The 17,457-nt window shown below is 44.4% G+C and overlaps 1 pseudogene; it reads left to right on the top strand.

The window, feature by feature from the left end:
* Nucleotides 1-1,763: 1,763 nt before the first annotated feature.
* On the top strand, nt 1,764-13,066 carry LOC123172086 (protein FAR1-RELATED SEQUENCE 5-like; annotated as a pseudogene).
* The last annotated feature ends 4,391 nt before the right edge of the window (nt 13,067-17,457 follow it).

Raw genomic sequence — 17,457 nt, 5'->3', positions numbered from 1 at the left:
GGATGGCGGCGCGCGGCGTTCGGGGCGGCGGCGCGAGACGGCAACGACGACGAGCGACGGCGGGGACAGCGACGACGACGACGGACGACGGGCGATGGGCGGCGAGGACGTGTTCGAGCAGCGCGCGAGAAGTTGGAGACGAAAGAAGTGGGGAGATCTAACTGAATTTTCGTAAGTGTTGTATATATAGGAGAGGCCTTTAGTACCGGTTGAAGCCACCAACCGGTACTAAAGGCCAACTTTGGCCAGGCCAAGAGGCCGGAAGAGCAGGCATTTAGTACCGGTTGGAGCCACCAACCGGTACTAAAGGCCTCGCGCTGCCACCCCAAAGTTTAGTCCCACCTCGCCGGGCGAAGGGCAGCCGCACTGGTTTATAAACCCAGCCGCGGCTACCTCTTCGAACTCCTCTATATAGCAGGCTTGTGGGCCTAAACTGTGCGCGCTGCCCTGTGAGTCTGCTGGGCCTTTAAGGCCTGTAATTGGACGCCTGTGGCCAAGCAGGCCCATAGGGCAGCGCCCCAATTTTTTTATAGTTTTTTCTTTTCTGCTTTATTTTCTTCTATTTATTTTTGCATAGTTTTTTGTATAGTTTTTTCTTTTCTGTTATATTTATTTTCTTCTATTTATTTGTGAGTAGTTTTATTCATCTAGTTTGCCAAAATTCAACATTTTCAGAGTTTATTTTGTTGTGATTTTCAATTTCATGGTCATTTTGTGAATGATTGAAAAAGAGCAAATATTTTTTTTTCTGCTTTATTTTTTCTTCTATTTATTTCTGAGTAGCTTTTTCTTTTCTGCTATATTTACTTTCTTATATTTATTTCTGAGTAGTTTTTTTATATAGTTTTTTTTCTTTTCAACTATAGTTTTTTTTTCTTTTCTGCTATTTTTTCTTTTCTGCAAAACTTGATGGTCAAAGTCTGGAGTTATAACCAAAGTTTAAAAAAAAGAAATGCCGACGTGCAATTAGTTTTTGCCATAACAGAAGAAGTCCGGAGTTGTAATAAGTTATTAAAAATAAAAAAAAGGTGCAATGCTCGTTAATTTGTTTCAAGCCTTTCGAAATAGTGTAAACTGCACTGCGCGTAGCTCCGTGCAATCTACCATATTCCTGAAGCTTGAAGGTAAGCAACGTGAGCATTGAGCCTCTTCTTCATCGTCTCTGCACTCAGGGCTTATAAACCGCTCCTAGTCCCTCTCCCTTGGCGAGGTGGGACTAAAAACAGCTTGCCATAACCTCATTAGTACCAGTTCGTGATACGAACCGGCACTAAATGGTGATAGTGGGGCCATAGCCTGACCGCAGGCTGACACAACCTCTTTAGTACCGGTTCGTGGCATGAACCGGTACTAAAGGTTCGCCACGAACCGGTGCTATTGATCGCCGCCACGAACCGGTGCTATTGTACACATTAGTGCCGGTTGAAATTCAAACCGGCACTATTGTGCTTCACATTTGACCCTTTTTCTACTAGAGTGAACTTGAATTTACTGAGTCATATGAAACATACTTGCATCCCTGAGAAAAAATTGAATTCTCATGCTGAAGTCTTTTGTTCCTTTCTGCATTTACATGCTGTTGGTTGAACTATATTTGCATTCAAAAAAATTGTATTCGTGTCATGAAGCATAACTTGAACTTACGGATCAGTTCGTAACTTTTGTTTCACTGTTGATAGGCTCCCCACAGTAGTACAAGAGGTGAGGACAGCTACACCGAAAATCAATTTGCAGCCAACTTGGGGACAGCTTCAGCGTGTGCAATGTCTGATGATGAAGAATATGATGAGATTTCATCTCAACCACTAGCACCATATGTTGGGATGGAGTTTGACTCTGTTGATGATGCTAAGCTGTTCTACAACGACTATGCATTCAAAATGGGCTTTGGCATACACACATCTGCTTCAAAGAACAGCCAAAAGAAGGGACTTGCGGTACTAATCAAGAGGGTGTTCCGGTGTGTCCATGCCGGGAAGCCAGAGAATAAGACCAATACTAGCAGTGTTTCAGAAGCAATCTCGACGGAACAGCACTCATCAAGCAAAGAATCTTGGTTTGAAATGGATGTCACAAACAAGCGTCAGAAAAATAGATTGGTCCGTCATGATTGCAAAGCACACTTGATAGTTGGGCTGCGGGGCAATAAATGGGTTGTTTCATATTTTGTTGCAGAGCATACCCACCCTCTGATGCCACAGCCAGAGCGTGTACGGTTCTACCGCTCATGCCACAACATTCCGCAAGAGGATTTGGACCTCATATTGACAATGCATGACGTGAACTTCTCCACATCATCGTGCATGGGAATGCTTGGGAGGGTCCGTGGTGGAGACCGGAGGAAACTGCCATATGTCAAGAGGGATGTTACAAAATTTTCGTTCCAAGCTGTGGCAAACCATAAATCTACAGGACATGGACATGACAGTTGCATACTTTGAAAGGCGGCAAGATGAGAATCCATAATTCTACTATGCAAAAACAGTTGATGAGGAAACAAACTCTGTCACTGGACTGTTTTGGGTTGATGGGAGGACAAGGGCATTGTACCCTAAGTACAGAGATTGTGTTTTCTTTGACACCACCTTTTGCACAAATAGGTACAATATGCCATTTGCTCCAATTGTTGGCATCAACAACCATTTACACACAATTTTGTTGGGGTGTGCTTTTCTTTCGAATGAACAAATTGAAACCTTCAAGTGGGTTTTCCAGAACTTTCTGATTGTGATGAACAATGTACATCCATTGAACATCATGATAGATCAAGACAAGGCAATGGAAACAGCCATTTCTGAAGCCTTACCAAATACAATGCATAGGTGTTGCAAATGGCATGTCCAGAGGAAAGCGAGAGAGAAGTTGGGCAGAATACTGAGCAGGGATGGAGTTTTTGAGCAAGCTTTCTACACATGCATCAACGATCCGGAAACAGTTGATGAGTATGAGGAGAATTGGCAGCACATGATACATTGCTTTGAATTGGAAGATAATAGACACCTTGTTGGAAATATGCCCTAGAGGCAATAATAAAATCATTATTATTATATTTCCTTGTTCATGATAATTGTCTTTATTCATGCTATAATTGTATTATCCGGAAATCGTAATACATGTGTGAATAATAGACACCAACATGTCCCTAGTAAGCCTCTTGTTGACTAGCTCGTTGATCAACGGATAGTCATGGTTTCCTGACTATGGGCATTGGATGTCATTGATAACGAGATCACATCATTAGGAGAATGATGTGATGGACAAGACCCAATCCTAAACATAGCACAAGATCGTATAGTTCGTTTGCTAGAGTTTTCCAATGTCAAGTATCCTTTCCTTAGACCATGAGATCGTGTAACTCCCGGATACCGTAGGAGTGCTTTGGGTATACCAAACGTCACAATGTAACTGGGTGACTATAAAGGTATACTACGGGTATCTCCGAAAGTGTCTGTTGGGTTGACACGGATCAAGACTGGGATTTGTCACTCCGTATGATGGAGAGGTATCACTGGGCCCACTCGGTAATGCATCATCATAATGAGCTCAGAGTGACCAAGTGTCTGGTCACGGGATCATGCATTACGGTACGAGTAAAGTGACTTGCCGGTAACGAGATTGAACGAGGTATTGGGATATCGACGATCAGATCTCGGGCAAGTAACATACCGATTGACAAAGGGAATTGTATACGGGGTTGCTTGAATCCTCGACATCGTGGTTCATCCGATGAGATCATCGAGGAGCATGTGGGAGCCAACATGGGTATCCAGATCCCGCTGTTGGTTATTGGCCGGAGAGTCGTCTCGGTCATGTCTACATGTCTCCCGAACCTGTAGGGTCTACACACTTAAGGTTCGGTGACGCTAGGGTTGTAGGGATATGTATATGCAGTAACCCTAATGTTGTTCGGAGTCCCGTATGAGATCCGGATGTCACGAGGAGTTCCGAAATGGTCCAGAGGTAAAGAATTATATATAGGAAGTGCTATTTCGGGCATCGGGACAAGTTTCGGGGTCACCGGTATTGTACCGGGTCCACCGGAAGGGTCCCGGGGGTTCACCGGGTGGGGCCACCTGCCCCGGGGGGCACATGGGCTGTAGGGGGTGCGCCTTGGCCTATATGGGCCAAGGGCACCAGCCCCAAGAGGCCCATGCGCCTAGGGTTCAAGGAAGGGAAGAGTCCCAAAAGGGGAAGGCACCTCCTAGGTGCCTTGGGGAGGAGGGATTCCTCCCCTTGGCCGCACCCCCCTAGGAGATTGGATCTCCTAGGGCCGGCGCTCCCCCCTTGGCCCTCCTATATATAGTGGGGAGATGGAGGACTTCTCACCCCACGCCTTTGGTGCCTCCCTCTCCCTCTCCAACACATCCTCCTCCTCCATAGTGCTTGGCGAAGCCCTGCCGGAGTACTGCAGCTCCACCACCACCATGCCGTCGTGCTGCTGCTGGAGCCATCTTCCTCAACCTCTCCTTCCTCCTTGCTAGATCAAGAAGAAGGAGACGTCACGCTGACTGTACGTGTGTTGAACGCGGAGGTGCCGTCCGTTCGGCGCTAGGATCTCCGGTGATTTGGATCACGTCGAGTACGCCTTCCTCATCCCCGTTCTTTGAACGCTTCCGCGCGTGATCTACAAAGGTATGTAGATGCAATCCAATCACTCGTTGCTAGATGAACTCATAGATGGATCTTGGTGAAACCGTAGGAAAATTTTTGTTTTCTGCAACGTTCACCAACAGTGGCATCATGAGCTAGGTCTATCGTAGTTGTCTTGCATGAGTAGAACACAATTTGTTGTGGGCGTTGATGTTGTCAACTTTCTTGCCGCTACTAGTCTTATCTTGCTTCAACGGTATTGTGGGATGAAGCGGCCCGGACCAACCTTACACGTACGCTTACGTGAGACCGGTTCCACCGACTAACATGCACTAGTTGCATAAGGTGGCTGGCGGGTGTCTGTCTCTCCCACTTTAGTTGGAGCGGATTCGATGAAAAGGGTCCTTATGAAGGGTAAATAGAAGTTGACAGATCACGTTGTGGCTTTCACGTAGGTAAGAAAACGTTCTTGCTAGAACCCTACTTCAGCCACATAAAACATGCAACAACAATTAGAGGACGTCTAACTTGTTTTTGCAGAAAGTGCTTTGTGATATGATATGGCCAAAGTTGTGATGAATGATGAATGATATATATGTGATGTATGAGATGTTCATGCTATTGTAATAGGAATCACGACTTGCATGTCGATGAGTATGACAACCGGCAGGAGCCATAGGAGTTGTCTTTATTTTTTGTATGACCTGCATGTCATTGAGAAACGACATGTAAATTACTTTACTTTATTGCTAAACGCGTTAGCCATAGTAGTAGAAGTAATAGTTGGCGAGCAACTTCATGGAGATACGATGATGGAGATCATGATGATGGATATCATGGTGTCATGCCGGTGACAAGATGATCATGGAGCCCCAAGATGGAGATCAAAGGAGCTATGTGATATTGGCCATATCATGTCACTATTATTATTTGATTGCATGTGATGTTTATCATGTTTTTGCATCTTGTTTACTTAGAACGACGGTAGTAAATAAGATGATCCCTCGTAATAATTTCAAGAAAGTGTTCCCCCTAACTGTGCACCGTTGTGACAGTTCGTTGTTTCGGAGCACCACGTGATGATCAGGTGTGATAGATTCTAACGTTCACATACAACGGGTGTAAGACAGATTTACACATGCAAACACTTAGGTTGACTTGATGAGCCTAGCATGTAAAGACATGGCCTCGGAACACAGAAGACCGAAAGGTCGAGCATGAGTCGTATAGAAGATACGATCAACATGAAGATGTTCACCGATGTTGACTAGTCCGTCTCACGTGATGATCGGACACGGCCTAGTTAACTCGGATCATGTTATACTTAGATTACAGAGGGATGTCTATCTAAGTGGGAGTTCATTGAATAATTTGATTAGATGAACTTAGTCTAAATATTTTACAATATGTCTTGTAGATCAAATGGCCAATGTAGTCCTCAACTTCAATGCGTTCCTAGAGAAAACCAAGCTGAAAGACGATGGCAGCAACTACACGGACTGGGTCCGGAACCTGAGGATCATCCTCATAGCTGCCAAGAAAGATTATGTCCTACAAGCACCGCTAGGTGACGCACCTGTTCTCCCTGCAGAACAAGACGTTATGAACGCTTGGCAGGCACGTACCGATGACTACTCCCTCGTTCAATGCGGCATGCTTTACAGCTTAGAGCTGGGGCTCCAAAAGCGTTTTGAGAGACACAGAGCATATGAGATGTTCGAAGAGCTAAAAATGGTTTTCCAAGCTCATGCCAATGTCGAGAGATATCAAGTCTCCGACAAGTTATTCATCTGTAAGATGGAGGAAAATAGTTCTGTCAGTGAGCACATACTCACTATGTCTGGGTTACATAACCGCTTGACTCAGCTGGGAGTTAATCTCCCGGATGACGCGGTCATTGACAGAATCCTTCAGTCGCTTCCACCGAGCTACAAGAGCTTTGTGATGAACTTCAATATGCAGGGGATGGAAAAGACCATTCCTGAAGTATTTGCAATGCTGAAATCAGCAGAGGTAGAAGTCAAAAAGGAACATCAAGTGTTGATGGTGAATAAAACCACTAAGTTCAAGAAAGGCAAGGGTAAGAAAACCTTTAAGAAGGACGGCAAGGGAGTTGCCGCGCCCGGCAAGCAAGCTGCCGGGAAGAAGCCAAAGAATGGGCCCAAGCCCGAGACTGAGTGCTTTTATTGCAAGGAAAGTGGTCAGTGGAAGCGGAACTGCCCCAAATACTTAGCGGACAAGAAGGCCGGCAAAACAAAAGGTATATGTGATATACATGTAATTGATGTGTACCTTACCAGTACTCGTAGTAGCTCCTGGGTATTTGATACCGGTGCTGTTGCTCACATTTGTAACTCAAAGCAGGATCTGCGGAATAAGCGGAGACTGGCGAAGGACGAGGTGACGATGCGCATCGAGAATGGTTCCAAGGCCGATGTGATCGCCGTCGGCACGCTGCCTCTTCATTTACCTACGGGATTAGTTTTAAACCTCAATAATTGTTATTTAGTACCAGCTTTGAGCATGAACATTGTATCAGGATCTCGTTTAATACGAGATGGCTACTCATTTAAATCCGAGAATAATGGTTGTTCTATTTATATGAGAGATATGTTTTATGGTCATGCTCCGATGGTGAATGGTTTATTCTTAATGAATCTCGAGCGTAATGCTACACATATTCATAGTGTGAGTACCAAGAGATGTAAGATTGATAATGATAGTCCCACATACTTGTGGCACTGCCGCCTTGGTCACATAGGTGTCAAACGCATGAAGAAGCTCCATGCTGATGGAATTTTAGAGTCTCTTGATTATGAATCATTTGACACGTGCGAACCATGCCTCATGGGTAAAATGACCAAGACTCCGTTCTCAGGAACAATGGAGCGAGCAACCAACTTATTGGAAATCATACATACTGATGTGTGCGGTCCAATGAGTGTTGAGGCTCGCGGTGACTATCGTTATGTTCTCACCCTCACTGATGACTTGAGTAGATATGGGTATGTCTACTTAATGAAACACAAGTCTGAGACCTTTGAAAAGTTCAAAGAATTTCAGAGTGAGGTTGAGAATCAACGTGACAGGAAAATCAAGTTCCTGCGATCAGATCATGGAGGAGAATACTTGAGTCACGAGTTTGGCACACACTTACGAAAATGTGGAATAGTTTCACAACTCACGCCGCCTGGAACACCTCAGCGTAATGGTGTGTCAGAACGTCGTAATCGCACTCTATTGGATATGGTGCGATCTATGATGTCTCTTGCCGATTTACTGTTATCTTTTTGGGGCTATGCTTTAGAGACTGCCGCATTCACTTTAAATAGGGCTCCGTCGAAATCCATTGAGACGGCACCGTATGAATTATGGTTTGGGAAGAAACCTAAGCTGTCGTTTCTAAAAGTTTGGGGATGCAATGCTTATGTCAAGAAACTTCAACCTGAAAAGCTCTAACCCAAGTCGGAAAAATGAGTCTTCATAGGATACCCTAAAGAAACTATTGGGTATACCTTCTACCTCAGATCCGAAGGCAAGATCTTTGTTGCCAAGAATGGATATTTTCTAGAGAAAGAGTTTCTCTCGAAAGAAGTAGGTGGGAGGAAAGTAGAACTTGATGAAGTATTACCTCTTGAACCGGAAAAAGGCGCAACTCAAGAAAATGTTCCTGAGGTGCCTGCACCGACTAGAGAGGAAGTTAATGATGATGATCAAGATACTTCAGATCAAGCTCCTACTGAAATTCGAAGGTCCACAAGGACACATTCCGCACCAGAGTGGTATGGCAACCCTGTCTTGGAAATCATGTTGTTAGACAACGGTGAACCTTTGAGCTATGAAGAAGCGATGGCGGGCCCGGATTCCGACAAATGGTAGAAGCCATGAAATCCGAGATAGGATCCATGCATGAAAACGAAGTATGGACTTTGACTGACTTGCCCGTTGAGCGGCGAGCCATAGAAAATAAATGGATCTTTAAGAAGAAGGCAGACGCGGATGGTAATGTGACCATCTATAAAGCTCGGCTTGTCGCTAAGGGTTATCGACAAGTTCAAGGGGTTGACTACGATGAGACTTTCTCACCGGTAGCGAAGCTAAAGTCCGTCCGAATCATGTTAGCAATTGCCGCATTCTATGATTATGAGATATGGCAAATGGACGTCAAAACGGCATTCCTTAATGGTTTCCTTAAGGAAGAATTGTATATGATGCAGCCGGAAGGTTTTGTCGATCCTAAGAATACTGACAAGGTGTGCAAGCTCCAACGCTCGATTTATGGGCTGGTGCAAGCATCTCGGAGTTGGAACATTCGCTTTGATGAGATGATCAAAGCGTTTGGGTTTACGGAGACTTATGGAGAAGCATGCGTTTACAAGAAAGTGAGTGGGAGCTCTGTAGCATTTCTCATATTATATGTAGATGACATACTTTTGATGGGAAATGATATAGAACTCTTGGACAGCATTAAGGCCTACTTGAATAAAAGTTTTTCAATGAAGGACCTTGGAGAAGCTGCTTATATATTAGGCATCAAGATCTACAGAGATAGATCAAGACGCCTCATAGGTCTTTCACAAAGCACATACCTTGATAAGATATTGAAGAAGTTCAATATAGATCAGTCTAAGAAGGGGTTCTTGCCTGTGTTGCAAGGTGTGAAATTGAGCTCAGCTCAATGTCCAACCACGGCAGAAGATATAGAAGAGATGAGTGTCATCCCCTATGCCTCAGCCATAGGTTCTATTATGTATGCCATGCTGTGTACCAGACGTGATGTAAACCTTGCCGTAAGTTTGGTAGGTAGGTACCAAAGTAATCCCGGCAAGGAACACTGGACAGCGGTCAAGAATATCCTGAAGTACCTGAAAAGGACTAAGGAAATGTTTCTCGTTTATGGAGGTGACGAAGAGCTCGTCGTAAAAGGTTACGTCGACGCTAGCTTCGACACAAATCTGGATGACTCTAAGTCACAAACCGGATACGTGTATATTTTGAATGGTGGGGCAGTAAGCTGGTGCAGTTGCAAGCAAAGCGTCATGGCGGGATCTACATGTGAAGCGGAGTACATGGCAGCCTTGGAGCCAGCGCATGAAGCAATTTGGGTGAAGGAGTTCATCACCGACCTAGGAGTCATACCCAATGCGTCGGGGCCGATCAAGCTCTTCTGTGACAACACTGGAGCTATTGCACTTGCCAAGGAGCCCAGTTTTCACAAGAAGACAAGGCACATCAAGCGTCGCTTCAACTCCATTTGTGAAAATGTTCAAGATGGATACATAGATATTTGTAAAGTACATACGGACCTGAATGTAGCAGATCCGTTGACTAAACCTCTCCCTAGAGCAAAACATGATCAACACCAGAATTCCATGGGTGTTTGATTCATCACAATGTAACTAGATTATTGACTCTAGTGCAAGTGGGAGACTGTTGGAAATATGCCCTAGAGGCAATAATAAAATCATTATTATTATATTTCCTTGTTCATGATAATTGTCTTTATTCATGCTATAATTGTATTATCCGAAAATCGTAATACATGTGTGAATAATAGACACCAACATGTCCCTAGTAAGCCTCTAGTTGACTAGCTCGTTGATCAACAGATAGTCATGGTTTCCTCACTATGGACATTGGATGTCATTGATAACGAGATCACATCATTAGGAGAATGATGTGATGGACAAGACCCAATCCTAAACATAGCACAAGATCGTATAGTTCGTTTGCTAGAGTTTTCCAATGTCAAGTATCCTTTCCTTAGACCATGAGATCGTGTAACTCCCGGATACCGCAGGAGTGCTTTGGGTATACCAAACGCCACAACGTAACTGGGTGACTATAAAGGTATACTATGGGTATCTCCGAAAGTGTCTGTTGGGTTGACACGGATCAAGACTGGGATTTGTCACTCCGTACGACGGAGAGGTATCACTGGGCCCACTCGGTAATGCATCATCATAATGAGCTCAGAGTGACCAAGTGTCTGGTCACGGGATCATGCATTACGGTACGAGTAAAGTGACTTGCCGGTAACGAGATTGAAAGAGGTATTGGGATACCGGCAATCAGATCTCGGGCAAGTAACATACCGATTGACAAAGGGAATTGTATACGGGGTTGCTTGAATCCTCGACATTGTGGTTCATCCGATGAGATCATCGAGGAGCATGTGGGAGCCAACATGGGTATCCAGATCCCGCTGTTGGTTATTGGCCGGAGAGTCGTCTCGGTCATGTCTACATGTCTCCCGAACCCGTAGGGTCTACACACTTAAGGTTCGGTGACGCTAGGGTTGTAGGGATATGTATATGTAGTAACCCGAATGTTGTTCGGAGTCCCGGATGAGATCCCGGACGTCACGAGGAGTTCCGGAATGGTCCGGAGGTAAAGAATTATATATAGGAAGTGCTATTTCGGGCATCGGGACAAGTTTCGGGGTCACCGGTATTGTACTGGGTCCACCGAAAGGGTCCCGGGGGTTCACCGGGTGGGGACACCTGCCCCGGGGGGGCACATGGGCTGTAGGGGGTGCGCCTTGGCCTATATGGGCCAAGGACACCAGCCCCAAGAGGCCCATGTGCCTAGGGTTCAAGGAAGGGAAGAGTCCCAAAAGGGGAAGGCACCTCCTAGGTGCCTTGGGGAGGAGGGATTCCTCCCCTTGGCCGCACCTCCCTAGGAGATTGGATCTCCTAGGGCCGGCGCCCCCCCCCCCTTGGCCCTCCTATATATAGTGGGGAGATGGAGGACTTCTCACCCCACGCCTTTGGTGCCTCCCTCTCCCTCTCCAACACATCCTCCTCCTTCATAGTGCTTGGCGAAGCCCTGCCGGAGTACTGCAGCTCCACCACCACCACGCCGTCGTGCTGCTACTGGAGCCATATTCCTCAACCTCTCCTTCCTCCTTGCTGGATCAAGAAGAAGGAGACGTCACGCTGACCGTACGTGTGTTGAACGCGGAGGTGCCGTCCGTTCGGCGCTAGGATCTCCGGTGATTTGGATCACGTCGAGTACGCCTTCCTCATCCCCGTTCTTTGAACGCTTCCGCGCGTGATCTACAAAGGTATGTAGATGCAATCCGATTACTCGTTGCTAGATGAACTCATAGATGGATCTTGGTGAAACCGTAGGAAAATTTTTGTTTTCTGCAACGTTCACCAACACACCTTTGCAACATGTGGCGAACCCGGCATACCTGGGCTCCAGCATACTTCCGAAAATGCTTCTTCCCATTCACAAGCACTACAGGGAGGTCGGAGGGCCTCAACTCTTACTTCAAGACATTCATCAATCCTCAAGAGTCGGTTTGGAAATTTGTCAGTATGAGGTGCTCCAAGAGACGATGCTAGACCGTGAGGACAACCAAGCTTTCATTGGTGAAGCAACAACAGCACTTCTTTACTCGAGATACAACATTGAGCGTCAAGCGGTCAACTTCTACACCCAGGCTGTTTTTGGCAAGTTTCAATTAGAAGTGATTGCATCAACGGGATATGTAATCAACCAGGTCCCTGTGCTTCACAATGAAAGCATTAACTTTGAGCTTTTCTCAAATTACTATGAGGATCCAAAAATATTCAAAGTAAATGTTGAGATGTCAAATGAGAAGTTTGAGTGCAGCTGCAGCTGTTTTGAGATGAATGGGATTATATGTGCACACATCATTAGGGTGATGACTCATCTAAATGTGCAAACTATCCCGCAACGCTATTTGCTACAGAGGTGGTCGGAAAAAGCAACAACACCAACAGGCAGCCAACTTCTGGATTTTGGACTCCCATCGAACAACACCCTCAAGTACAACTCACTTTGCAGGAAACTTACTCGGTTGGCCTCACAAGCTCGCGACAATGAATTTGCATACAACCTGCTAAATGATGCAGCTAATCAGCTTGAGCCTGTTATAGCTGCAGCAAGAAGAGGGGAACTACCAAAGCAGCGGGAGGTGCATCAACAGCAAATGCCGCAGCAACAAGTAGAAACTCACAGGGTGCCAAGTCAGCAACAACAAAAATCCAATCCAACAAAACAACAAAGCCGAGCGGCCAATCTGCCTCCGCAACATGAACAAACCGTTGATCCGCCTGCTGCACAACAGGGTGCCATGCTTCAAAACCCAACACGTGTTCCAAAAAAAGGGCGACCCACTGAAAAAGAAAGGAGGAGGAAGACTCTGCTTGAGCCACGAGAAGATGCACACAAGAAGAAGGCTAGACAAGAGGAGAAGAAAGAAGAAAAGAAGAAGGAAGCCAAACCAAGGGCAAAGCCTGGAACAAAGAAGAAGATGCTTTGCAAGTATTGCGATGAAGATGGCCATGCCATACAAGAATGCAAGTACCTGAAAGCTGTGATGTCTATCAAAAAATGCCGATATTGCAATGAAGATGGCCATGATGTTCAGGAATGCTCCTATCTAAAAGATGCAATGTTGAGAGATCAAGATGTGGCTAAAGCAACAGAGCTTAGGTTGTGATGTAGACAAAGAATTCCCTGCATTGTGACCCTACAAAAATGTTGTTTGCAATTGGAGGGAAAAGTAATACTTTGAGATCTGTAGCCAAAATTGTTGTATAGCCATTGTAATGCAAACAAAAAATGTTAGCTACTACAACATTTGAAGCTTTCTTGTGTGTCTTGAATATATTGGTGTTGACACTGACCATCACAACTTTACTGGAGAGTAACTTTAGTATTTTAAAAACAAAGTATTTTTTTAAAAAAGTTGCTTCAATTCATATTTAGTTGCGCTTACTTTGCATTCGATTTAGTTTTGCTTCTAGTGTGCGCCCATAGTAAAAACTACCATAGTAAAAAAATCAGACATTTGTGTCTTCACCAATTCTAGCATGTTGATGATGATGATACTTTTCATCAATTCTAGCATGTTGAAAAAATGGAGTGTAACAACATGAAGGATGAAACTTCTCCAATCATGATACTACCTAATGCATCCATTGATAAAAAAAGAAAAAGCAAGGTGGAGAAATGAAACATGACAATTGATACAATTGTGTATCCACCAATGCTATTTGCACGAAAACACACAACATACAAAAAACTCAGAAAAACATTTCACACGGCGCGGGGTGTTGCAAAATGAAATCTATTTGCATGCATGAAAACATCAGCTCCTTGCAGTATATGAAAAAGACATCAAAAGTTACAGTGCCAACCTTACTTCAAAAACATCATCTCCTTATAGTGTATGAAACACATCGAGTTACAGTGCCAGTCTTGCTAAAAGAACATTTCATCTAGGGTGTTTCGCTAAAGAAAAGCGCACTAAGGACTTGAAAAAAACATAAACTACTGGCCACTACGAGCACACAACTCCAGCTCTGCCAAAACACCTCGCTAATGTTGCGTTCTCAAGAACGCCCCCCTTTTTGAAGCAGCATCTTCTTCAGCTCCACAGCAGGATCCAGATTGTTCTCAGGGTGCCTCAACAGGTCTAATGCAATCCTCATCCGAAGCTTTGGGATGTATTCCTGATAAAAAAAGAAATGAACAGAGGGTCAAAATGATGTCACCAACAAAAAAAAATCCAACTAATGGAATGGACGTGCATTTTCATTCACATAGCAGCTCACCTGGTTAAATGATGCCATAACCACACCGTCGAAGTTCTCCAACTATAGAATAACAAAAAGCCCGCAATCATAACTAGAGAAAAAAAGAAACACAAATGAAACAATTGTTTGAGTATATTGTTTGTGCAACATAAATCAAAAACTTTAAGATGCGAAAGAATGAAGAAAATGTTTCCTTACTAAGTTAATTGCTGTGGATGGATTGGAATGAACTCCTCAAAAGAGTCAAGATCATGTTTGAATGATGGTTCACTCCTTGCCACTCTCTTTAGATTGGTGATCTGATTTAAAATGATAACATGACACAAAGTGTGAAACGCAAAGTCTTCCAGGGGGTGGGGGCACATAGTATAGAAGAAAAACATGAGCATATAAATACCATATTGTTGGTTGCCTTGTGTAGCAGTTGCACATCTTTGCTATTCTTAATTGGGTCAAAAATGTTGAATTGCTTCATGGACAAGTTTGCAACAACTACAGCCCAATGCCTCTTCTGGACAATTGTAAAGAAAAGCTGCAAAAAATGGAACAAGTGAGGTGACAAAAGCTGCGACAAAAACATATAAATAAACAGAGAAAAAGAAGAAGCATACTAGATCACAACTTGATATGTTGCTGCTGTCGCAAGCCGTCCTAAACTCTCTTTCACAAAGTTTAGGATCAAATACTTCGGGCTCAGCAGCCAATTGTGCCTGAAAAGAAACCAGAAACAAAGACGGGAAAGCCGTAAATGATGTTGCAAAGAAAAAATAGAGGAAAAAATGTAAGATGCTATAGAATGTGTCCACTAACACTCATGAAAACTGAGAATGCAAACTTCTTTGGCTTCTTAGGGCTGGCAAGTTGCTCCATGTCGAAAGTTTTGAGATAGAGAGTCATGACCTCATTGTCGATCTCAGTCCGTGGCTTTAGCGAGGCATGGAAATTCTGCAGAGAGGTGTGGAAGCCATCTATTTCAATGAAAGCAGGTCTGCATATTCAAAAAAGCATAAGAGGGGATGCATTAGCAATACTGTCAAAATCGAGAGAGAGGCTTTCACATCAAAACAAAAAAAGTTTCAATCAAAAAAACATAAACAACTATGGGATCTCATGAGGATATGAAAAAAAGAAAGAAGTCAAAACACTCACAGAGCTTAGCCTTCCTTTGGTTTCCTTAACTTGTATATGCTCATAACATACTGCTGATGCAAAGCATCCTGATCTTCTTCATCTTCGGAACCCCGCCAGGCGACTCAGCTGCCCTTTTCTTCTTCTTGACAGCCTTCTTTGTAGCACAACTTGGACCACTACTGGAATCAACATTGGGTGTTGCACCTCCAGAGAGAGTTGAATTACCTTGCATCGAGACAAGTAAGAAAAAGAGAAAAAGTTAGATACTAGATATAAAGCTTGCAACAGAAGAAACAAGAAAAAAGGGAGAAAAAAGAAACAAAGAAAAAAAATGCAGCATGTAAAACACACCTAAAGACCCAACACGTAATGGAACTCTGGTGGCAACTGGAGATGCATCAAAGATTGGCTGGTTGGTCTCATTTGTTGTGCAAACTTTTGGATCAGTGCCAAACAGAGAAGCACAGATGTCTGCTGCAACTGGATGTACAATGTGATTCACATTAACCCTAGCTGCTTCTGGCGTGTTGTCAAATGTAGGCCCCACTGAACCCGGGTGCAACACAGCAGAGGGAGTGACAACTGCCTCTGGGCTCTTTGAAGGTCTAGGTGGCACTTCCTGATGAAACCACTCATAGTCTTCGCTCCCAACTGGAAAAAGGTCGCACGATGGGCCATCATCCCATTCCATTGCAGCGGCTTCCATTGCTTTGATTGTGCCCTATGGTAGGATAACCGTGCCAGCATTGACAGCCACGCCCTCAGCATCCTTGCCACGGTTGACATGTGGACTTGTGTCTGCATCCACATCTTTTGCAACATCATGCTGTGCAACCTCTTGTTGAACCTCCTTTCCCAAGTCTAAAAACCCCTTCTCAACTTGAGCACAACTCTGCCTTTGTTTCAACACGATATCACCATCGCCTTCGACGCTAGGGGTCTTGGGGCCAGCTGACACTTGCCTCTCAACTTCAGGTTGTTGAGCTGAGGCACTGGTGTCAGGCACGGATGCTGCGTTGCTTCCACCTGCAACGAATGTTACATCTTCTCCGCCCTCGTCCTCCTTCCTCCTTGACTTTCTTGAATAAACTTCAACCAGGAGCTCCCCCATCCTCTTACAGAACATTGACTGAAAAACCTTCCCAATAGAATTAAGAGTGCTCTTCATCTCCACTTCATACATATTCTTGTGCTTTTCGTATACCTGTTGCATATTCTCCGAGATCTGCTCCAAAGCATGAAACACATGAGGGCCTAGAAAAAATAATGAAAAAGAAATGGAAAAAATGAAACACAAAAATGTGATGATGATTGGGAAATGTGCACCTCCAAGTCTGCAATTGAAGGCAGTGGATGCAGCCACTCATCCAGTGAGCCACATACATCACCACCTGACTCATTATCAGTAATGTTGTGAGATCTTGATGCATCGGGAGGAGGAGCTGTTGACCCATGCTGTTGCTTCTGACAATCAACATTGACACATGATTGATCAAAATGTCTGAAAAATCTATAACCTATCATTTCTTATCATGGAAGCATCTTCTAAAAACATGCTTGGCATAACAAAAATACCGTTCCTTCTACTATCATAACCCATGATTGATCAAAAAAAATCTCTGAACCATGATCTAAAATGTTGACATGAAAAACACAAGTTTCTGAATCAGCTATTGCCTCTGCATGAAGAAAAAAATTGAAAAGCCTAAATTACTATGGTCTATGATGTTGCTACATTGAATCATAGTAAAAAAAGTCAATTCCATTCTAACATGACAGCATCACCACGCCCCAACCCACCCCATCATCTCCATTTGGTTGCCCATAGGGAGTGGAAATCCATCCCACACAAACTCCATCAGCTCAACCCTGCTGATTGTTTTCCTATGAAAGCACAACCCCCTACTGATGCAAGCAACGCCCCGGGTGCAAGCAATGCCTTGATGCAATGTATCAAGGAGCCCCGAAAACTCCACCAAACCAAGCAGATCCGGGCGGGCCTCAAATCGCACACCTCCTGCCACTCCCCTGCCCTACACCAGATCCAGTGACCCATGAACCTAGGCAAACCTATCAACCACCACCCCACCTCAAAACTAGATCCACACCTCGCATCCCTCCTACGAACCCTAGCGCAACACTATGCAGCAGAAATGGAGGG

Source organism: Triticum aestivum, unplaced genomic scaffold, assembly GCF_018294505.1.
Source record: "Triticum aestivum cultivar Chinese Spring unplaced genomic scaffold, IWGSC CS RefSeq v2.1 scaffold331902, whole genome shotgun sequence".
Lineage (NCBI taxonomy): Eukaryota > Viridiplantae > Streptophyta > Magnoliopsida > Poales > Poaceae > Triticum > Triticum aestivum.
The sequence above is the reverse complement of the archived record's forward strand: the minus strand, read 5'-3'. Positions and strand labels throughout refer to the sequence as shown.